At 37.7% G+C, this 24,096-nt stretch overlaps 2 long non-coding RNA genes across 2 annotated transcripts in view; both read right to left on the bottom strand.

Annotated features, from left to right (window-relative positions):
- Nucleotides 1-1,624: 1,624 nt before the first annotated feature.
- The window catches only part of LOC147537958 (uncharacterized), a 37,492-nt gene continuing 15,020 nt past the window's right edge, over nt 1,625-24,096 (bottom strand). Inside the window, exons 2-3 of the long non-coding RNA XR_015226344.1 lie at nt 9,783-9,835; nt 1,625-1,880 (exon numbers count right to left, since the gene is read on the bottom strand). This is a non-coding gene — a long non-coding RNA (uncharacterized LOC147537958). The remainder of the gene's footprint in view (nt 1,881-9,782; nt 9,836-24,096) is intronic.
- LOC147537959 (uncharacterized) lies at nt 16,976-19,228 on the bottom strand. Its single transcript, XR_015225984.1, has 3 exons — nt 19,010-19,228; nt 18,210-18,396; nt 16,976-17,288 (listed from the first exon to the last, which is right to left on the bottom strand). It is a non-coding gene; the product is annotated as an uncharacterized LOC147537959 (long non-coding RNA).

Raw genomic sequence — 24,096 nt, 5'->3', positions numbered from 1 at the left:
ATCTACCGATTTTTAAAACATTGGCTGTGTACTTTATACTTATCTCTATAATCTACTTGTTTGGTAGAAGGGTAAGTTCAATCAGAAAACCCCTTAAAAGAAAACAAAAGAACCCAGGCCTCGAAGAACACCACAAGTGCAGGTTCCTGAAAATGTAATCAATGAACTCACCGCTTTTATATATGCATAACTAACAGTCTCATAAACAAAAATAAGGAAGTACCTTACATGGAACAATAGAAGAAAAATTCTGGGAGGTTGATGACAAATTGGAAACCCCCTACGAGAAAACCAAATGAAATCTCCTTGGATTAAGTGAAATCGAAGATTCCTGGGAAATAAATTGAATTTTGCATGCTTCAGTTTTAGTTTCTCTAACAAAAGGATAGAACTTTTTAGTCATCGAGAAGGAAAGAGTTTTAGAGGCAAGTTAAGATGAAACTCCGTACACAAAACTCTCTTCAAAGAAAATTTCTCCTCTGGGGACTTAAATAAACCAACAAATAACAAAAAAGAAGACGGCGAAGGGAATCAACAATCTTAAAATATGGCAAGCTACAAATCAAAAGAAATTAAATGGTACTATCTTCCCAGGGGAAATGAAAAGAACACGAACAGTTGGTTATGGATATCACAATTCTGAAAGTATAACGTGGATAAAAATGTCATTGATCAAAATAGTTATAAACCCTACTAGAGAAGGATAGACAAACAATAGGGAAGAAGAATGTAGTACAACCAATGTGAATTGGAAACCCCTCTTGACCGCAAACCAAGTCAAATCTCCTTGGAGTAAGGCCAGTTCAAAGTTAGCTATGAAAATCGAAGGAGCATGTTATTCCTTTAGCAAGAAGAAAGAAGAAAGTCAAAAGACAGAAAAACACTTTTTAAATGGAAAACATGTCAACTACTGGAAAAAACAAAAGTACAGAGACAAACTCGAACGATATCCCAAGCAGATGTCCTTTGTACCAATACCTAACACACCGGAAGACCAAACTTGTTAGCCTTGGAAAGGAACAAGATGGCATAGAAAATCACTAAAAATTCACATGCAAGACACAAGACTTGATAGCACAATTTACCTCGTGAAAAACACAGGATTACAAGAAGAATAGGAGTGGCTATTCCATCACGAAGATACCTCGCAAAGAAAATGCATAAACCTTCACCAACTTTTCATTAAAAAAGATCATCCTTATCCAAAGCAAGAACAAAATGAAAGAGGAAAGCTAGACTACAGAACCCCCTTTTTGAGCAAACCGAGAAAGCCCAGTCCTTCAAATAGACACCGACTTCCCTGAAAAACATCGAAGAACTTTTTATAATTTATATTGCATATTCCAGTAGTAACACAGAATAAAAAACACGAATAATGTGCTAAATATGACCAGGGTGTATTTTAGACTAAGAGCATTCAACAGACAGCGCGACACCGTCAAGTGGAATTTCTAAATGCAAATTATTTCAGTAAGTTGTCTTACTCTACCCAAGCTGAAATGGAACGGACAATTATCAATACAGTTCACAACTTCATAATATGATCTTGGTATTTCCCAGAAAAAAAGAAAAAAAACAAATTCTGTAATACCTTTGGAAGGCAGAAAAATAAACAAGGAAACTAGGGTATAGAATCCGGGCAAGAATTACGAGCTGCCGCTAAAACTGGAAAAGGAACAAGACTGCAAATACTGATAACATCACCATTTACACATCCACTAAAACTAGACCATTAATCAGCATACAACTTAGAAACAGAGTGCAACCCAAAAGGTAACCTCAATACACGATTGTAAGAACACATACAAACTCAATTCGGTGTACAGAACAATACTAGCCATCCCATAACGAAAATGCCAGCTAAAAAAAACGAAACAGACCTGCAAAAGCAGAAAACAAACTCAATTCAGTGTGCAGTTGAATTCAATGTATAGTTGATTCGAATGACAATTGAAGTTTCAAAATTGCATAAATATCATTGATGAGACATGGAAATGTCCCATCTGAGTCTCTTAATTTAGGCAAGTTAGTCTCTCTAGAGCAGTTACTCTCACGAATTACTCTCTTTTATGTTCAGGTACCTTTTTACAGAGTTATGCGTGCAAAACGGATAAAATCGGAAAGAATATAGACTAGGGGCATTTTGGTCATTTGTTGATTCTGACTTCTTGGTCAGTATTAGTGCTCGGATGGAAAGTAGAGTCCAAGACAAACCCGTAGGCGAAAACAGAAGTCTAATCGGAGTCCGGATGAATAAATTAGAGCGAGTCAAAGATCGGGTCAAATTTGGTGGACCAAGAGTCAAGAAGGACAAGTGGCATGCATCTGGCGAGAAATCGTACGAACCGGAGAAGTCGCGGGCTACCTTCTGTCACAGCCAGAGGTACACGGAGATATTTGCGCGACCCGAAGTAATCTAACGGACGAAATAAAATCAAGTAACGTGGCCGCGGATTAAAGCATGAGTTGTAACTTCGTTCGTCCAGCCGCGAAGCACATAATCTCTCATTCTTATCAACCAAACCCGAGTACGTGATTCTCTCTCCCTCCATTATCTTCTCTCAAAATTCAAATTCAAGATAACTCGAATTTGTCTTGCCGGGTCTATACACTAGAGAGAGAGGAGATTGAAGGTGATATTCTGTTCGAATCAAAACAGAATTAGAGAGAGAAAGATTGAAGAATATTGTTGGTTCGGTTTAGAGAGAGAGAGAGATATTGGAGGAAGAGATCAAACCTGTTTTGGCCGAGATTTGAATTGATCTTTTGGGGGTCTATATAAGAAAGAAGATTACAGAAAGAGAGGATATCATCAGCTTTATAGAAGAGAAAATCAGAGAAGGATGATCACGGCTTTAGAGAGAGAGACAGAGAGATATTTAGAGAGAGAGAGAACCGAGAGCTTTGATTTCTGAATTTTTGTTTCTTTTCTTATGTAATCTTAGTTTTTTAGTGAGAGAGAGAGAGATTACAGAGGAAGAGAGAAAGTGAGAGAGACATTAAGGTTCGGTTTTGAGATAAACAATTAGTTTCATCTTGTTATTTTGATTTTCTTTTATTTGTTTCTATTTTCTTGGTGAGAGAGATATAGAATCCATTAAGAGAGAGAGATTACAGAGAGTTCTAGTGGAAAGAGAGAAGAAACAGAAAGTTAGAGAGAGAAATAGAGTTGGAGAAGATGAGAAAATAATTTTCTCAGAGAGGAAACCATTTCCGGGAAGACGAGAAAATCGTTTTCCCAGAGGGTGCGTTTGGCAGATTCCGGGAAAAACAGAAGGATCACTTCCTTAGGCTCTGTTTGGCTACAAAATCAGTAAGAAATCCAACTTTTCTACTTTTCTTTCCTTTTTCTATATAGTTAAGCTTCCATCCTTTATCATAAAGAACTAATTTTATATCTAGGGTTTTAGATGAAGTTATAATAATTATTCTAACGATAAATTTATTACAGTTTTTACTATTTTAACGATAATATCTTCCGGGTTTTTAGACCGTTCATGGACTGAAAACCTGAGTTATATAAAGAACTATCCAATTAGATCAAAATTAAATTGTCGTTAGAATTATTAGGAAGACGGATTCGAAAGCCCTAGGTTCCCTTTTTCTGAATACCGACTTATTTCTTTGTTTATTTATTTTTTTTGTTTTATTTTTATTAAACCTCCATCAAACCATTTTTAAATCTCAATAGTTTTAAGGTTAGATTTTAGTTTAACTTAGTCTCTGAGGAACGAACCGGTCTTACCGGACTTATTACTTGACGCCCGTATACTTGCGGGTGGAGACCTTTTAGGGTAACCTTTTAGGCCCATCAAGTTTTTGGCGCCGCTGCCGGGGACTTAGTTTAAATTTAATCTAATTTTATTTCTATTTTTGGTAAGTTTATATTTTTGGACACTTTTACTTGCTTCTCCGTTTTTGGTGTAGAAAAACACTAAGGAGCAAAGGAGAAGGCGCAACAAGGAGAGGAGCTCAAGAAGAAGAATTTACATTTTTTGTTATTTTTATTTTTATTTTTATTTTATTTTTTTTGGTGAGAGAGAGACTTTTTAGACTTTCTAGTTTTATTTTTTTTTTTTTTATTTTTTTAAGTTTTGACCCTAATTTAAAGGGCTAAATTGTAACCGAAAAAAACCAAAACGAAGCCTCGGGTCGGAACATTCGCGGGTCATCTACAAAGGTCATCGCCCGTCTTGAACGGGAGGTAAATTTCTTGAACACCCACGAATCTCCTGTCAGTGGGTATTTGTGTGAATTTGTGTGCTTAATTGCTTTGATCGAACTGTTAGTGTAATCATTCTAGTAAGGGCACTAACCCAGTTACAAGATAAGAAACGGATTTCATCACCGTTCTCTTGCCCACATAGGTAACAACATTCACGAACCCAAACCTCACTTAAAAAAGCTAAAATATTATTTAGACATAAGCCCCTAAGGTATCGAGCTCATAAGACCCTTCAAAAACAACTCGGGAAATTGACTTTTATCTAGGCATTCTCAGAGGAAAGTTTGTAAACAATTCTTGTCAAAAAGGCCGCCTCGAGAAGAGGAAACGTTTGCCGAAGGAAGACGGCTGTCACAACGTTCATCGTTGGTTGTCTTCCTGGAGAATTGTTTACCGACTACTCTGATCGAGTAACCTTTATAACAGTCAAAGTTCAAGTGTTGTGGAGAAGTAGGAGCTGTCTAGCTTTTAGGTGAATCTGACAAACCCACTCATTGCTAGATTTTGTCTAGGTTGCTTGGTGGAGTCAGCCTGATTGTGTTTGCTTTCCTATAGGATCTTCGTAGGGCTTCCTCGGGTTTTCGGTCTTCAAAAAAAAAAAAAAAAAAAAAAAAAAAAAAAAAAAAAAAAAAATTGAGAGATGGATAGATCGTGGTCCCAACATAATGGCAGAAGGGACGAGAGTTCTTCAAATCTACCATGGTGGTATTTAGCAAATGGTCAGAATAGTGTTAGTCATCCTAGATACAATGTGCATAATGATGGTCATAGGGATTATTATCAACCTCAAGAAGGTTACGAACCATATTATAGATATCCTGACAGATCATCTTACATGCATTATAGTAGAGAGTCTTATGCTCCAAATGTGTCCCAACCTCAATGGGAAAACATTGAAGCTAATGACTCTTACATGCATTATAACGAAGAATTTTATGCTTCACACGTATCTCAACCTCAATGGGATAACGGTGAAATTATTGATCCTTCATCTTCAGCATCACCTTCGTTGGCCGAAACTATGAGTATGTTAAAGAAGGTTCATGAAGAGTCTATGAGTGCACTAAGGAGGATTAATGAAGAGTCTCATGCTTCACACGTGTCTCAACTTCAGTGGGATAACGGTGAAACTATTGACTCTCCATCTTTAGGATCATCTTCATTGACCCAAACTGTTAGTGATCTTCAAAAGAGTACTTTCGAGTTTTGTCAGACTTTAGAAGAAAAGACTGACAATATCTGTAGACCTCTACAAGAAATAACAACCAGTATTTTAGAAGAAGATCACCATGAGAATGTAGAGTACGGTCCACAGTGTCCTGTGTACTATGATGACGAGGATACAATTTTAGAGGAGTATAGTTCTCCCGACAACATCGTTATTGAGACTAAAATCTCAGAAACGATGGATCCCGATATTGAGATATCCTCTCATTGTATCGAACTTGAAATACATTCAGACCATAATGAAGAGTTCACTAGAGTTGAAGATGATTTGAAGTCGTTTGACTCAACTGAGGATGATGAATCATGGTTGACCAATTTGCTAAATGAGAGGATTGACTCGCCTGATTTAGGCGAAGATTTAGAATTCTTTAGGGACACCGATGATAAAATGATAAAAGAAATTATAGAAGGACTATCTAACTCGACTTCTAGGGATTGTGAGTCTGATAGTAGGGTTTCTCCATTGAAGGAACCCGAAGTACCTGTTTTAGAGAACCCTAGTTTAAGTCCGGGTGTCATTGATAGTCCTCTAGATTGCTTTGTATTTTGTCCCTCAAAACCATGTGTAGATTTTGAAGGACTCGCTCCCTCTGTCGATCATCCATATGAAGACCCATTCTATTCGGTCTGTGATCTCTCTGGTGCAGTACCAAACTTAACGACCTTATTGTCGTCTAAGTTTGGGGATTGCCCTTCTATCTTGATAGTCTCACTTACACTATCACCAAGTTACGAAAATGTGAGACTATCGTTCACTGAAAACTTTGTGTTTTGGGTGGACCCACAGATGTATCGATTATTGGTTTACAGTTAATCACATATTTGTAATCCAGTAGGTATAATTCTTTCTATTTTTCAAGTCATCTGTTTCGTCTGGCTGAAGACGTTAAACTTAGCGCTTTCTGGGAGGCAACCCATGCATAGGACTTCTGAATCTGGTAACATCTTTTCCTAATTCTGTTATTTTGCATAGTCTTCAGAACATTGAGGACAATGTTCGGTTTAAGTTTGGGGATGGGGATTGAATTTTTAGTCCTTATTTCAAAAATTCAAAAGGGTTCAAAATTTTTAATTTTTGGATTAGAAACGTGAGTCTAGTTGTTTTTTGCTTGTTAATAGTTATAGAGTCTAGTCGGTTGTACTATGCTTTTGCTAAGGGTTTTTCCACGAATTTTGAGTCTTGAAGTTGTCTGTGCACTAGCCATGTGAGTATTAGATAGGTGAAGAGTAGACTTTTCTAAGAGAACTTAATCGATCATTAGTGGAGACTTAACCCATGCGAGATTCTGAGCCTTTCTTTTTGTTTTGAGTGATCTCTTCTGAGCTAATTCTGAGTAGAATGAAGAGCTACTCAACCTCGCAGTATTCATTAGAACTCAGTTGATCTCTTGAGTTCAAATTTTACAACCACTAGGGATGTCATCAGGAATGCAAACCTTCTCTTGTAGTCTGAGAAACTTGAAAACAGTGTCAACTAGAGAAAGATAGAACGCCATCATTATTTAGAACCCTGAGAATAAGGCATGAAGCAAAGTGAATAGAATTTTATCCAAGGAAAGAATAATGTGAAGAAAGTATGTTATGTATTTTGAGTTTTATTACCAGAGTCAGTAGCAAAAAAAAAAAAAAAAAAAAAAAAAAAAAAAAAAAAGAAAAAAAAAAAAAAGAAAAAAATGAAAATGTGAAAATGAAAAAAAAATTGAAAAATGAAAGAAAAAGAAAGTGTTTGATTAGTTTTGTTGGAGTGTTTATCCCTTGAAGTAGTTCTTGAAGATTTGAAGACGTCGAGTTCTCAGGAGTTCTAGTCAGATCCTCATTAGTGTCTATCTACCTCTAGGATGCATTGTTAGATAGTAGATCAGGTGAGAAGAGTTGGTTAGCTTCCCCATCTTGTATTAGTGGTTGTTTCCTTCTTTGAGATCAGTCGTCCACAAAAATTATAGTCCGTCTTTTTCATGTGTTGAGTTTTCCTTCATATTCATACCAACACATAGAGTGAACCATTCTTGAGTGACTTTGATTTTTGAGTGTATGACCGTGAGGCAGTAGTCGAGGCGAAATGTATCGAGACGGTAATCGAGGTCTTGTCTTTTCAGAACCGAAATGATACTTATATTGGCTGGTCACGTGCACTTCGAGTCTTGATTACTAGTGAAGGAATTTTTAGCATTTGTATGGTTTGGTCGACTTAGATTTCATGTCTATTAACTTTTGAAAATCTACCGGATGAACATTTCTAGTCCACATCATATTTAGACCTTTTTGCATTTTTGATTTTTGAATTTTGTGGGTAGATTCACTGCAAACCCTCACGAGACAAAACTCGTCCTCTTGGGTAACCTAGAGGTTTAACGGCTTGTTGCACGGGCTAAGTGCAATCGTGGGTCCCTACGAAAGTGGTGAAATGGGTTTAGTTTTATTTTTCTGTTTTGCTCGAGGACTAGCAAAATCTAAGTTTGGGGATGTTTGATGAGACATGGAAATGTCCCATCTGAGTCTCTTAATTTAGGCAAGTTAGTCTCTCTAGAGCAGTTACTCTCACGAATTACTCTCTTTTATGTTCAGGTACCTTTTTACAGAGTTATGCGTGCAAAACGGATAAAATCGGAAAGAATATAGACTAGGGGCATTTTGGTCATTTGTTGATTCTGACTTCTTGGTCAGTATTAGTGCTCGGATGGAAAGTAGAGTCCAAGACAAACCCGTAGGCGAAAACAGAAGTCTAATCGGAGTCCGGATGAATAAATTAGAGCGAGTCAAAGATCGGGTCAAATTTGGTGGACCAAGAGTCAAGAAGGACAAGTGGCATGCATCTGGCGAGAAATCGTACGAACCGGAGAAGTCGCGGGCTACCTTCTGTCACAGCCAGAGGTACACGGAGATATTTGCGCGACCCGAAGTAATCTAACGGACGAAATAAAATCAAGTAACGTGGCCGCGGATTAAAGCATGAGTTGTAACTTCGTTCGTCCAGCCGCGAAGCACATAATCTCTCATTCTTATCAACCAAACCCGAGTACGTGATTCTCTCTCCCTCCATTATCTTCTCTCAAAATTCAAATTCAAGATAACTCGAATTTGTCTTGCCGGGTCTATACACTAGAGAGAGAGGAGATTGAAGGTGATATTCTGTTCGAATCAAAACAGAATTAGAGAGAGAAAGATTGAAGAATATTGTTGGTTCGGTTTAGAGAGAGAGAGAGATATTGGAGGAAGAGATCAAACCTGTTTTGGCCGAGATTTGAATTGATCTTTTGGGGGTCTATATAAGAAAGAAGATTACAGAAAGAGAGGATATCATCAGCTTTATAGAAGAGAAAATCAGAGAAGGATGATCACGGCTTTAGAGAGAGAGACAGAGAGATATTTAGAGAGAGAGAGAACCGAGAGCTTTGATTTCTGAATTTTTGTTTCTTTTCTTATGTAATCTTAGTTTTTTAGTGAGAGAGAGAGAGATTACAGAGGAAGAGAGAAAGTGAGAGAGACATTAAGGTTCGGTTTTGAGATAAACAATTAGTTTCATCTTGTTATTTTGATTTTCTTTTATTTGTTTCTATTTTCTTGGTGAGAGAGATATAGAATCCATTAAGAGAGAGAGATTACAGAGAGTTCTAGTGGAAAGAGAGAAGAAACAGAAAGTTAGAGAGAGAAATAGAGTTGGAGAAGATGAGAAAATAATTTTCTCAGAGAGGAAACCATTTCCGGGAAGACGAGAAAATCGTTTTCCCAGAGGGTGCGTTTGGCAGATTCCGGGAAAAACAGAAGGATCACTTCCTTAGGCTCTGTTTGGCTACAAAATCAGTAAGAAATCCAACTTTTCTACTTTTCTTTCCTTTTTCTATATAGTTAAGCTTCCATCCTTTATCATAAAGAACTAATTTTATATCTAGGGTTTTAGATGAAGTTATAATAATTATTCTAACGATAAATTTATTACAGTTTTTACTATTTTAACGATAATATCTTCCGGGTTTTTAGACCGTTCATGGACTGAAAACCTGAGTTATATAAAGAACTATCCAATTAGATCAAAATTAAATTGTCGTTAGAATTATTAGGAAGACGGATTCGAAAGCCCTAGGTTCCCTTTTTCTGAATACCGACTTATTTCTTTGTTTATTTATTTTTTTTGTTTTATTTTTATTAAACCTCCATCAAACCATTTTTAAATCTCAATAGTTTTAAGGTTAGATTTTAGTTTAACTTAGTCTCTGAGGAACGAACCGGTCTTACCGGACTTATTACTTGACGCCCGTATACTTGCGGGTGGAGACCTTTTAGGGTAACCTTTTAGGCCCATCAATCATAACTACAGAAGCAACCAACCGACCAAGAACGAAAATCCAGCCTCATATTATACTAAGACAATCTGTACCACCACATCTGAAACAAAAAATGTATGTTAAAACTCTTTCGAAATAAACATTCATCCAAAACAGTTTTTTCACTCAGGATTTGAAGCAGTCAATGACAAGAGTAACAAATCAGAATATCCACATGTGAGTACCTTATGATACACACAAATACTAAGCACCATAAAGGATTCGAAAAGTATAGTATCTATAGCACCAGGGTATATCTTAGATGAGGAGCATTCAACAGACGGCACGCCACCAAAATAAGATCAAGTTGACTATATCCGAACTCCATCAGTAAGTTGTATTATTGTACCGAGCTTAAATGGTCAATGTCGATTTAGTTAACATCTCCATTAAGATCTTCATTCCCTAGAAAACATATCCCCTGACACATCCAAAAGGCAGAAAATTAAACGGAAACAAGAGTAAAGGACCTGAGCACGAACTCCCGCTAAAACTGGATAAGCAACAAGCCTCCAAATACTGACACAATCACGATACACCAATCCAATAAAACTAGACCTTTAATTAGCATAAAACTTAGAAACAAGGTGCAATCAATCAGGTAACCTAAATACACATGTCGGAACAATTACGATTGCAAACTGACTGGACAAAAGAAATTTACATGGCCCTGCTCCACAGAAGGTTCAATATTTTTGATGATATTGCTCCACAAGTATACATGGGAATCTGAATATCAAACATTCCAGATTCTTGAGAAAAACTAAATAAGATTAAACATTATTGTACTTGACAGAAAATGAAACCAAGATAGAGACAAGGTTAAAGAACCTGGCGCAAGTCATTATCCCGCTAAAAATGGATACAATCCTGCAAATACTCACCACATCAGAAATCCACAAACAAAGGTTCACTGGGCAGTATATAACTTCGAAGAGGAGACAAAAACTTAAGAAAGCCATCGAGCCTTATCTTCGCCAACCAATAACATAACTCAACATACACAATTACAGGACACATACGAACAGCAAATCAAGAAGAGATATCCAGATGTTCTTTTCCCCTCAGGACATGAGCCAAATATTGATTGTGGTTGTCCAAATTGTGTGCCCTGAAAGTAGAAGGAAACTGATGTAGAAACGCAGCGGAATTAAAAGAGATGAATAATTAAATAAGAACGATGAAAATAAAGATCAAAATAACTCTAAATAATAAACTTGATTAAAACTTCAATGGGGTTTTTCTCTCAATCTGAGAATAATAGACAAACTAGACATCCTTTTATAGGATTCTGGACTTTCCTAGATAGACTTGAATTAGACTTCCTAAATAATTAAATACTGCAACTTCCTAAATAACTTAGACTCAAATATGAACCTTTCCAATTATTGGAAATATTAAAATAACATAATTCCTAAACCTAAATTAATTAATAATCATACTAAAATAAGGACTTCCTAATTCTACTCTCTTTGGCCGGTTGGTCCATGACCGGGTCCGGTCATGGAAATAGTCTCCACGCCGGGTGCCCCTGCATCAGCATCCCCTTCCCTCAAGAGGTTCGTCCCGAACCGTTTGTGAAGAGAATGTAGTTCTTCCGATCCATCTTCAATTGGCAATAACGTCACAATCTTCTTCTTCCACGGAAATTCATAAACATTCAAACGACCACGGTAAGTGGCATCAACATCAGATTGCCAAGATCATCCTAATATGATGTGGCATAAATCCATATCGGTGACATCACAATTAACTGTAGACATATAAGAAGAACCAATAGAAAGATTAATAGTACACATGTGATCAACTCGTGTAGTAGTTCCGGACTGAATCCAAGCGGTTTTATATGGGTTTAATTTAATCATTGTAGGAATTCCCAAAAATTTGACCAGTTTTGTAGAAATCAAATTCTCTACACAACCATTGTCAATCACAATAGTACAAACTTTATTCAGTACTGTTCCTCTTGTAACGAACAAATTCTTTCGTTGAGATAAATTCCTCTTGAAAGGTGTGAAAAGAACTCGTCGAGTGAGTAACATAACCCGATCACCGTTGTCGGGAATAGTATCAATTCGTTCCAATTGATCATCATCTGTATCCGAATCAGCTTTCTTTTCCACCAAATTAGCTTTACCGCGAGAGGGGCAAGCATTAGAATAGTGGCCTGTTTCAAAACAACGATAACACTTAACTGGTGGAGGTTTTTTATAAGGATTTTCTGTTAGTGATTTAGTACCGTCCTCCGCCTGCTTTGATTGATCTAATTCATCGGGTAGAGTTCTGACTGATTGACTTCTCGTACTATGTCCCCGAAAAATGGAACGTGAATCTGATTCAAAAGACCGAGCTACACTAATACATTCAGAAACCGAATTAAAAGCTCTCAAATTAACCAAATCTTTAATATCATTACGAAGTCCGTCCTTGAATTTTTCTACTTTCATTGACTCTGAATCTGGGAGATTAAGTCTTGTTATTAGTCTTTGGAATTCCGAGGCATATTCCTCAACGGAACGTCTTCCTTGGCGGCAACGTAAATAATCAACACATAGTTGGTTCTCATAATCCGGAGGGAGGAACCGGGAAAACATTAAAGGTTTCAATTCCAACCATGAAGAAATAGGAGGAAGGTGCAATAAACGACGATTCTCAGATTCCTGGTTCCACCAAGTAAGAGCAGTTTTAGATAAATAACCAGTAACACAACGTACCTGTTCAGGACCTTCCACTTGCATAACATCAAAAAAAAATTCTAAACGGGAGATATAATCCAGAAATTCCTCAATATTTATGGATCCGTCATAAGAAGGAACATCCATTCGTATACGATAAGCGGGACTTGACGTTGAAGAAGAACCCGATTGGTTAAATTCGGTATTTGCCGTTGGAGGTAGTTGTACGGTTGCAATTTGTTGATGTGGGTTAATGGTTAATTGCCGATGGGTCGGGTTATGGGTAGCTGATCGAGTGAAGTTGTGGTCTGGTTCTCGATAACGCGGGAGAATAGATTGCACGGGTGGATGATAGGAGGGGTTGTTGAGGTCTTCGGTTTCTCGAGTTCGGTTGAATGGGTTGGCTTGGTGACGTGGGTTAGTGGTGTTGTCGGGTTGGAGAGGGATGTTGATGTTTGGTTCGGTTTCATGTGGACGACGGAGTTGTGGCGGTGGTGTAATCGGATCAACAGCCAAGGTGGTTGATCGTGTTTCGGTAAGGGGGTTGGGGTGGTTGTGATGTTGTTGGTATATTGGGTGGGTTTCGATGTGGTTGGTAGTGAAGGAAGGATATCGGGTATACGGGTATGAGAGACGTGGTTCTTGATAGGTTGTGATGGTTCCTAAAGGAGGTTGGCTAGTGGTGGTTCGGTTGTTGGTTTGGTGGTTGGTGAGGAGGTTGTGGTCGGCCGAGGAGTGGCTCTCGGGTGGTGGTCGGTGTTGTGTTGTTGTTGGTTCGGTGAAGGAAAACGATGGTGGGGTTGACGTGTGGGTAAAGTGGGGGTACGGGGGTGTTTGAAAGGGTGTGTTCGGGGAATAGGAGGTGATGAATGGTGGTGTGATAACCGGTGGAGGGTGGCTAATGGTGTGACCAAATAATGGTGTTGTTGGCTCGGGGGGGAAACCGAGAGGAGGAACACGTGTGGTGATGGTGGTACCCGATAGTTGTGTGGGATGTTGATGTGTGATAGTAGTGGGAGATGGAGTTTGGTTTTTACACATACCTTCTAGTTGTTTGGAGATGACGGAGATGGAATCATTGAGTTGATTGAATCTTTGATCGATTTTATCAAATTTTTCTGTTGTTTCTTTCTTGTACTCATTGAACCCTTCTTTCAACTTTTTACCTGCAGATAGCCCTTCTTTAATATTATCCCATTCAGAGGAGAAAGTTGGTGTTCTCTCCTTAGTTGGTGTAGTTGAGATAGTAGTATTAACCATGATGATAAAAGTGATGAAGACCGGAAAGAGAGAAGGAAAAAAAAAAATTTATGGCTCTAGATACCACTTGATGTAGAAACGCAGCGGAATTAAAAGAGATGAATAATTAAATAAGAACGATGAAAATAAAGATCAAAATAACTCTAAATAATAAACTTGATTAAAACTTCAATGGGGTTTTTCTCTCAATCTGAGAATAATAGACAAACTAGACATCCTTTTATAGGATTCTGGACTTTCCTAGATAGACTTGAATTAGACTTCCTAAATAATTAAATACTGCAACTTCCTAAATAACTTGGACTCAAATATGAACCTTTCCAATTATTGGAAATATTAAAATAGCATAATTCCTAAACCTAAATTAATTAATAATCATACTAAAATAAGGACTTCCTAATTCTACTCTCTTTGGCCGGTTGGTCCATGACCGGGTCCGGTCATGGAAATAGTCTCCACGCCGGGTGCCCCTGCATCAGAAACACACTGAAAATAGCTATACAGCACAAAAGAAAAAATTCAAAGGTTTAAGGTTTCCAATCTAAGACTAAAATCTACCGAAAACATACAAACTCTCTAAGAAATGAGAACAGAACTCAACGAGATTGGCAGAACCCATAAATAGGAGGCCACAGGAGCTCCAAATGTTTCTCTTTCTAGCTTGAGGTTAGTATGGAGTATGGACATCAGCAACCACTGTAACGCAAATCCAAAATAAAGTGAAAATTGTTTACATTCAGCTCGAGTAAGCATAAACAAAGACAAATTAACAAATTTCAACAACCAACTTTTATAGGAAACTCCCTCATGATAGGCTGAGTCATGTTTCGGAGCAGTTTCTACTCCTAAAATATGAAGGATCAAGATGAATGCTGGAAATGACTCCCTAGAATACGAAGGTTCAGCTTGAAATAGAAAACCCCCTTCAAAGAACCAAGACTCCACATGTATCAAAGCCCTATAAAACAACCGACCAAGTCCAAAACATGTAAATAAAGAAACGTAAACAACATCGAATGCTTTATATTCAAATAAAACTTGGGCCAAAAGACCCCTTAGTGAATTGAAACTTGAGACAGATTCCCCTTTCAAAGAAGACACAGTAGCTCTCTGCATAGACATGATTTGCCATAAAATGCCAACAATTAGAAACGGGTCAAGGTACCATGTTAGAAAAAAAACGTAAAGCAAATTTCTCAATCTATGCTAGCTAGAAAATGCAAGAGAATAAAAGAATTTCCAGGTACTATTTCTCCCAAAGGGCATGATGGAAGAACGGAACCAGATTTTCAATACTACAGATACTGAAAGAAGTGTTTGAATAAGTAATTCGGATTTAGGAAGTAACACCCCTACGAAAAGAACTTATAAATTAGGAAAACCGCCTCTAGAGGAAAGTAAATGATGTCGAGTACTGCAGGCGTCTGACGAAGGATTAAATCATTAAATAGATTCACCATTTATGTATTGGCATAACTAAACCTTCCCAAACTCAACAGTAAGGAAGAAGATTTCTATGGAACAATAGAAGATAAGAATATAAACCTCAGTTCACAAAGCAAGAAACAGACTCCCTAGAGCAAGTCCAACTCTCACATCCCTGAGAAAAAAAAAATGAATTTTGCATGCTTTAATAATTCCTCGGACGATAAGATTCAAGCAGCAACCACGTTAGAAGGCAGAAAACCCCTTCTCAACACAAACAACTCATTAGTTATCGAAACAATAAGAATTTTAGAGCAGAAATGGAACTCGATAGGACAATACCATCCAAAAACACGAATTAACGTCTCCTTAAAAGTTAAAACCCCAGTAATCCTCGAAACAGGCAAATAACACAAACAAGGACATGGACAACTGGTCTCTCGGTAGAGGATAACAATATGGTACAACTCCTCATAATAGGTCACAATTCGTTGGTCTTTGGGAACCCCTTGACGACAAGCCAAGTCACAACTCCTTGTAGCAATTCCATTTTAAAGACCCCTGGAAATGTCAAAGAAATTTCCAGGTTAAATTGTTATTCCTTTAACAAGAATAAAAATCAAATAAGCATGTGAAGAAAATAGAACACCTAGTTTAGAGGGAACTTTAGAGGCAAACTCGAAAGGAATCCCAGATAGAGAAGCCCCTCCAAAGAAACCGTATCCATTAGACACTCCTCGTCCTTGAAACCAACAAATAAACACAAGAGGTCTGCCGACTACATATGTTAGGTAATGAGAAGACATAGCATGATTCTTAGAATATGGCAAGCTAGAGACCAAAAAGGAAATTTAGTTGTACTCTTTCTCACAAACAACAATCCATGGATATGTACATATTATTGTAAAGTTTTTGATAAATCAAATGTTATCAATCAAGAAAAGGATAAACTTACGGTAGAGTTGAGTTTTACGTAATCAATGTAAAATAAGAAAAACCCCTCGGGAGAAAATCAAGGTATATCTAGGATAAGTCTAGTTTACACTTCACAGGAAAACAAAATGTTAAATAAATATCGCACGCTTCAATTACTATTCCTCTAACAAGGATAAGAAATTAAAGAAGCAAGTTAAGAAGACTCATTCAGATACAACGGAATTAGCTCCTCATAGTTGACTCCAATCCTACTAGCAAACAACAAAGCAGAATAAACCACATAAGAAATTACCATGGAGGGCGAGGCGTTTGTGGAGGAGGGTTCAAAGGCTCCGGAGTCAATTTCGGAGTTTTCGTGTCTTTCATGTCTATAGAGAAGCCAATCAGGCTGCAGATTTCCTGTCGAAGATGAAGCTTGGACCGGGGGTGACTCACTTGAATATTAGTCAACTTCCGGTGGAATTAGTCAATATCGTTAATGCGGACTCTAGAGGTACAGTGAGAATGAGGAAAGGGTGGGGCTAATGAGATGATGTAATTTGACTTCCTTGCTGTTTTTTTTTTTTATTTTTTTTGATTTCTTATTTCTTTGTACTCGTTTCGGGCTTCTCCCGCTTATCAAAATAAAAAAAAAAAAGCAGAATAAATACTTAAAACTACTAAAAAGACCACAAAAAAATGCAAGTAGGTTTATCAAAAGCCACCGCCTTCTCCATGATAATACAGGAAGATAAAGAATAGTTGCTCCTGCTCCATATCAAAGATCCACCCTGAGAAAGAAAATGGCACAGAAATTACCAAAATTGATTATCTTGAGCAAATAAAATAAAATTCAACATGAGAGTCAGATAGAGTCAACCCCCTTCTGATAAAGGAAGAAAGCCCAATCTTCCTCACAAAGACGCTTCTTTTCCTATAGAACATCGTAGAACTTTTTACATTGCGTACTTCGAAATTAAGAAACAACTAAAAAAAATCTAAAACAAATGACGCAAGCGAGACGCCCTTCGGCCTTCACGTCAACATTTCAATTTTTGATTCCATCCCGTGAATATAATCTACACCGGCTGAGTAACAAGAAATGCATTACCAACAGGAGAAAACAACAATCAAACCAAGGACATTTACAAATATTCACTCCCAGACAGCTCTGATTCAGCAACAAGGTGACATATAGTTTCCCTCACTGCTTCAACTGACAAAGAATTTGTGCATTCCCTGAATAGCAATCAGATCAACCATAATTTAGTTCATCAGTCGACCAGCTATTGACGGTGATCCTAATGTGGATTGTATCATGCACACAACACTCATCGACATTAAATCATCTCCAAACACAGTGAGAATAATCAATTCCAACCCATCCTCAAATTGTTTGAAATAGTTTTGTTAAAGATGTTGGTAAATTTTAGATGGACACTGAAACAAAGGCAGCCATCCCCATATCAACAATCCGTTAATCAGTGTGGTATTCCAATGCATTATAAAGATATCTAAGCAAAACAATAAACATTATGAACCCCAACAACCAAGATGATGTTCTAAATTTATAAAAGAAGCAATACCCAAGTTATCTCAACATATTCTATATTAACCGTGAAAACCACATGGGGACAACAGATTCTAATTAACACTAACAAAAAGACTAGATCATGTTGAAGTTTCAAAACTGATATGGACCTAACTAGATAACTAGACATCGGCAATTACAAGAACAAAACTTCAAATCGCTGGATTTAAGAATGGTTGCTGCAGAGGTAGTACCAAATGCCTTGGCGGTATCACAACAATCATTCCAACTCCTACTTCGAAATAAAACACTACATACCCACATCTGAAACACATAATTCATGTCAAGTCTTTCACCAGATAACATCTAACAAAAATAGTTCTCACTTGCAATTTAAAGTAGCCAATTGTAGAACAAACTGATGCAAAAAAAAAGCACAGCTGAACCCAAAATTGATATATAATAAAAAAAAATTAACAACCTAACTAGACAACAAGAAAATCAAGCACGTGAGGGCTTTGTGCTACAAACAAATAAATCACCACTAGACAGCATACAACTTCAAAATGGGGACGAGAACTTAAGAAAGTCATCTAACCTTATTTTTCGGAACCGATAACTTCACTTACCATACACAATTACAAGACACATATGAACGGCGATCGAGAAGTGATGTCTGAATGTTCTTTCCCCCTCGGGACATGAGCCAGAACAATCAATTCCAACCCATCAAATTGGTAGATATATTTTTGTTGAAGATGTTGTAGATTTTAGATGGACACTGAAATGAAGGCAGCCATCCCCATATCATCAATCCTGTAATCACAGTGTGGAATTCTAAAGCATTATAAAGATATCTAAGGAAAACGATAAACCTTCCGAACTTTCCAGAACCAAGATGATGTTCTAAAGTTATGCAAGCAGCAATGCCCGGTTATCTCACTAAATTCCATATTAACCGTGAAAACCACGAGGGGGCGACAGATTCTAATTGACAGTAACAAAAAGACTAGATCATGTTGAAGTTACAAAACTGGTATGGACCTAACGAGTTAACTAGACATCGGCAATTATAAAACATCAATTCCCTAGAGTCTAAAATGGTTGTTGTGAAGGTAGTATCGAATGCCTTGGCCGCAGGCTCATGTGGAAGAACTACCACAACAATCATTCCAGTTCCTACTTCGACATAAACACTGCATACACCACATCTGAAACAAATAATTCATGGTAAGTCAGTCACCAGATAACATCCAATGAAAATATTTCTCACATGCAATTTAAAGTAGCTATACATAGAACAAACTAACAGATGCAGAAAAGAAATACGGATGAAGCCAAAATAGACGAAGAACAAAAAATAACAACCTAACTAGATAACTATAACATCAAGCACGTGAGGACCTCAAGATACAAAAAACTAAATTACCATAACGTCATCCATTGCAGTGGCACGACATGAAATCAAATCTGGGCACCAGGAGAAGACCAAAATGAAACCAAGAAGAAAACAAGAGTGAAGAACCTGGGCACAAGCTATTATCCCGCTAATAATGGAAACAACCCCGCAAATACTCATCGCATCAGAATCCCACTACACCTGGTCCATATAACTTCAATACAGAGAGAAAAATTATATAAAGTCATGCAACATTATCTTCCAGAACCAATTAGGGAAATTTGGCCAAAACTCCCTAAAAACTTTGGCGTTTGGTTAAAAAGGATTGGACAATTTTTTATGGGCTTCAGCACCCTGTGGCATTTTTGTAAATTATCTAATATAGGAAAAGACAAAACTGACCTTATTGCAAACTAGTTTGCAAACCAATTTGCAAAGCAGTGCAAACTAGTTTGCAAGGCAAACCAGATTGCAAACTAGTGCAAACCAGTTTGCAAATCAGTTTGCAAAGCTTTGCAAGGCAAACCAGATTGCAAACCAGTTTGCAAATCAGTTTGCAAATCAGTTTGCAAAGCTCTGCAAGGCAAACCAGATTGCAAACCAATTTGCAAAGTAGTGCAAACCAGTTTGCAAATCAGTTTGCAAACCAGTTTGCAAATCAGTTTGCAAACTAGTTTGCAAAGCTTCGCAAAATCAAACCCTAACAAAATAAGTAACTAAGAAGTAAGATTATATAAAATGTGAGGGTTTTTGGAAAATCTGAGGGTGTTTCTAAAATTTTCCTTTATACAAAGGTCAATTCAGGTATACAAAATTAAGGGATTTTTAGAATTGTCCTTCAAGCCTATTTCCAAACTTTTCATGGTGCCTAGAAGGAAAAAAAGATAACTTGTCTTTTAGACAAAAAAAAACAAAAAATTGGGTCTTCAGCCCAATTTCCTGATAATAACGCAACTTAATACAGAAAACTCCCTCCATATATACCGATTACCGAGCCGTTTTTCAGAGCAATTTCTAGTCCTAGAATATGAAGGATCAAGATGGGTGTTGGATAGCAGACATCCCATTAACATTTCCTGATATATTTGAGGCATCTTTTACTTGTTGGTGTAGAAAACCCCCTTCAAGAAAAAAACAAGACAGTGTAAACCTAATACACTGGTGAGAAAAGGAGAACTAGAAAGATGGTCTTCACTCCACAAAAAAAATTCAGTGGAACAAGCTAAGAGGATTCAGATAGATGGTATACAAGAAATACGAAAGCTCCACTTTCTGTGAGGAGAGCTCTTCCAGACCCAACAGGCACACACCCTGCAAGTATAGCTAAGGAATTTTTAATATGATTAGGAAAAAAGGTGGACAGAGAGTAATCTAAGCTTTCAGAAAACCCCCTAATAAGAATTGAGGCACTGTTGTATGTAACACATTTCCCCATTAGACACTTCTCGTCCTCGAAACAAACGAACAACGCAAAAGAGGACTGCATATGTTGGGTAATGAAAAGATATCCAAAAAGGAAATTATAGATAGTACTCTTTTCCCACGAAGAAACCATCCATAATATTTGCTGATTTGCATATTAATGAAAAGCATGTAACCACTCACAGAAAAGGATAAACCTACTGTAGAGATTAATTTAGGTAATCCATGTAAACTAAGAAAATATCCTCACGAGAAAATCAAATTATATCTTCCTAGGACAAGTCTAGTTTAAAGAAGAAGGAAAAATTAAATAAATATCACATGCTTAAATTATTATTCCTCTAACAAGGATAAGATAGCAAACAAGAAAGCAGAATAAATACATAGAACTACAAAAAAGACCACAAAAGCAATAATGTTAGTAGATTTATCAAACGTGACCGCCTACCCCATGATAATACAGGAAGAACATGAATAGCTACTCCTAGTCCGTGTCAAAGATCCTCCCTGAGAAAGAAAAGGAATAATGTTAGTACATTCATCTGGTTAGTGATGTACAATTGATGCACCCGAAAGGTTGCACACCCAAGAGGAGGTATCAAGTAGTAACCCGGGAAGGTCGGGGTCGATCCAAGGATAGGAAGGTGATTCGGATAACGAATGGTCTTATCCACCGATCTAGGTATCAAATGCTAACTTAGACTGAAAAGAAAAGGAACAAGGAAAGAAACAACCCTTGGTTGGAGTGGTAAGAGTTATAATCTTCCACCTAGAGGTCAAGGGTTCGAGGCACACGCTGAATAATTCTAAAAAAGAAAAGGAACAAGGATAAACGGGGGGGTTTTATAATCGAAGAATCAACAAAAAAAGAAACCAAGATGAAGGTCCGGCTAGCTCCAAGCTACTGCCCCAAGCGCGTCCGTGCTATCCCTCGTGTCGTGAAGTCCCGTGCAACCCGTGCGTTGAAGAATCGAGCAGCTAAGTCCCGAACTTGCTGCCCCGTGCTGGCTGTTCGCATCCCATGGTCGGAGCTATTGTTCGAACGAGTTGCAGGACGCGTCCCTGCTGTTCCCTTGAGCGTGCCTGAGCAGCTCGTGTGTGGTCGTTCCCGTGCTCCTCTGCCTTGTTCCGAGCTGCTGTCCGGCCAAGCTTTGGCCGACCTACTTCGCTCTTTCTCTCTAGCTCTTTCAACCCTTCAAAAACTCAAACCTTAGAAACCCTCCTTTTCTCTCTCTTGCTTGGTGAAGAAGATGATGAATAGTAGATTGGATAAGATCCCTCTTTGACCCCTTTCTCTAACTTGTATCAAACCCTAGACTTAGTCTATAAGACCATTTTGAGTTGGGCCATAAAGAGGTGCCTCTAAAATCTCTACTCCTTTCTTTCTTCTTCTTTTTCTTTGTGGGCTTTTGGCTTGTCTTTGATTTCAAATTAGGAACAAAGAAGGATGCCTTCAAATAAAGACCTTGGCTTCTTTCTTTAATATATTTCTCGTCCAAACTCCGAATCGAATACCGTTTTCACCGTCGGACTCGTCATTGTCTCTACTTGTCATTTGATTTGGTATCTTTTTCTCTCGTTTTCGGCACATGAAATGATAGTGATAATTCGCCCTCTTTATTTTAAATTACATGTTTAACTCCAAAATAGGTACCTAACATGAAAAACACATAAAATATTATTTATAATTCTCGAACCAAACTAATTAGACTTAGTTAGGCTCTCCAAATGAGATATTTTCGTGTCACATCAACAATACATTAACAAAAGTTTTAGGGTAAACAATCACCATGATCTTGTTTGCACGGTTTAATATTTTGTGGCCAAATTGGTTGTAGTGTTATAATTCAATCTCAAGATCTGGTCAATATACCTCCAAGGTATACCTCTAGTTGATAATCATCTTACAATCATTTACTAAATTCTTAAACAAACTTTATTTGTTGTCGAGAAATCATTATTTGTGTTTTCAATATCACATGTTCATTTGATTAATGTTTTACCAAATGACAAAAACTATTTATTATTAAGCGATTTTTTTTATGGGCTAATATAAAAGCTCATAAAATAAGCTAGATGTGTACCCACACGAGGCCAAAAACAGACTACAAAGCTCACATTTATAAGGCAAAAATGACATACCAAAGACAATTATGAGGCAAAGTTAAGTTGGTGCAACAAGTGGTCCTGATTCATTGGAGTTTTAACATTATGGTTGAATTCATTCTAAGGTTTAATTGATGACAATTATTTTGAAGACATTAAGTGGTGGATTAAATTGTAAAGTTAGTAGTTTGTGGCTAAAAAGTTATTAGGATGAATTAATGAGGTGTTAATAACAATTGATACTTAGACTATAAATAGAACATCTTTGCAAGTAAAAGGAGCAAGAGAAAGGGAATAGAAGTTTCAAAGTCTGATTTCCATTTGGAGTTCTAGTATTTTTTTCTTTTATTCTGCTGATTTATTTTCACATATGAGTAGCTAATTTCATTTGAGTTGGGGTTGTCTTAAAGCCCTAAACATGACTTCACTTTCTTAATCTATATTTGGTTTGAGTCTCATATTGTTAGATGATGTCAAATTCACTACTTTAAATTATGAAAAAAATCGGGCAACCTTGCCGTAGACCTCGCTTCCCATCAAAATAACTATGGGCTTCACCATTAACCATAATCGAGAACTTAGACGTAGTGAAACAGGCCCGTATCCATTCTATGAATATCCTTGGAAAGTGAAACTTACCAAGGAATGAGAATAGTGAAGACCAACGAACTGTGTCATACGCCTTCTTAAGGTCAATCTTAACCGTACACCTAGCCGAGACGTCTGGTCGGTGGTAATTCCGAACAATCTCATGGGCTAACATGATATTGTCCTGAATAGTACGGTCATAAATAAAGGTTGATTGGTTCGGGCTGATCATCGAATAAATAACTCCCTTCAGCCGTATAGTAAGAATCTTGGTAATGCATTCATGTAATTGTGAGAGTAAGAAATCGCGGGTCAAGAAGTCAGCTGGACCGGGTCGTTGATCGGATATCGAACCTCCACCTGTTAATAATTTTGCGGGCACCGACGACGTCTTTGGGCTCAACCTGTGACAAAAGAGATAACAACGCACGTGACCGTGAGGTCTTAGGGGACACCGGGATGGTGTCGGCCTAAGGGGGCTCCGACGGTCAAGTCAGTAAGCTTGCAAGAGAAGTAAAAGGTACGTAAACGATGTCCTTGGAAATATTACCGCTGGTTGGATAATGGTCGGAGCTTAGGCACGACTCGTAGGTGGCCGGAGCTCGCGCTTTACGGATGAATGACTTGATTGGAGAGAGAATATGACAACCTAAGATGTCTGTCCTTGAGTGAAGCAGCTCTGGAGTGGTTTGCCTTATCCAGGGGTATATATCGTAAATAAGTGGGGAGCTTTAAGGACCTGACTTTGTAAATATTCACGTGGGTGAGATAAGGAAAGCCTGACCTCTAGGAGAGATAAAGAAGCCTGCCTACTTGATTCGTCAAGAGAGATAATGGTAGGTCGCCCTTCCTTGGTTGTCAGGTCGCCCAAGAGAGAGAAAGTAATGCTCGACCTTCTTTGGTTGTCAAGTCGCCCAAGAGAGAGAAAGTAATGGTCGACCTTCCTTGGTTGATTTGTATCAAAGAGTTATAACAACCATGAGATCTCGAGGAGTTCGTCC

Source organism: Eschscholzia californica, unplaced genomic scaffold (assembly GCF_041429995.1).
Source record: "Eschscholzia californica isolate CP2 unplaced genomic scaffold, dmEscCali1.0.p SCAF_5, whole genome shotgun sequence".
Taxonomy (NCBI): Eukaryota; Viridiplantae; Streptophyta; class Magnoliopsida; order Ranunculales; family Papaveraceae; genus Eschscholzia; species Eschscholzia californica.
The sequence above is the reverse complement of the archived record's forward strand: the minus strand, read 5'-3'. Positions and strand labels throughout refer to the sequence as shown.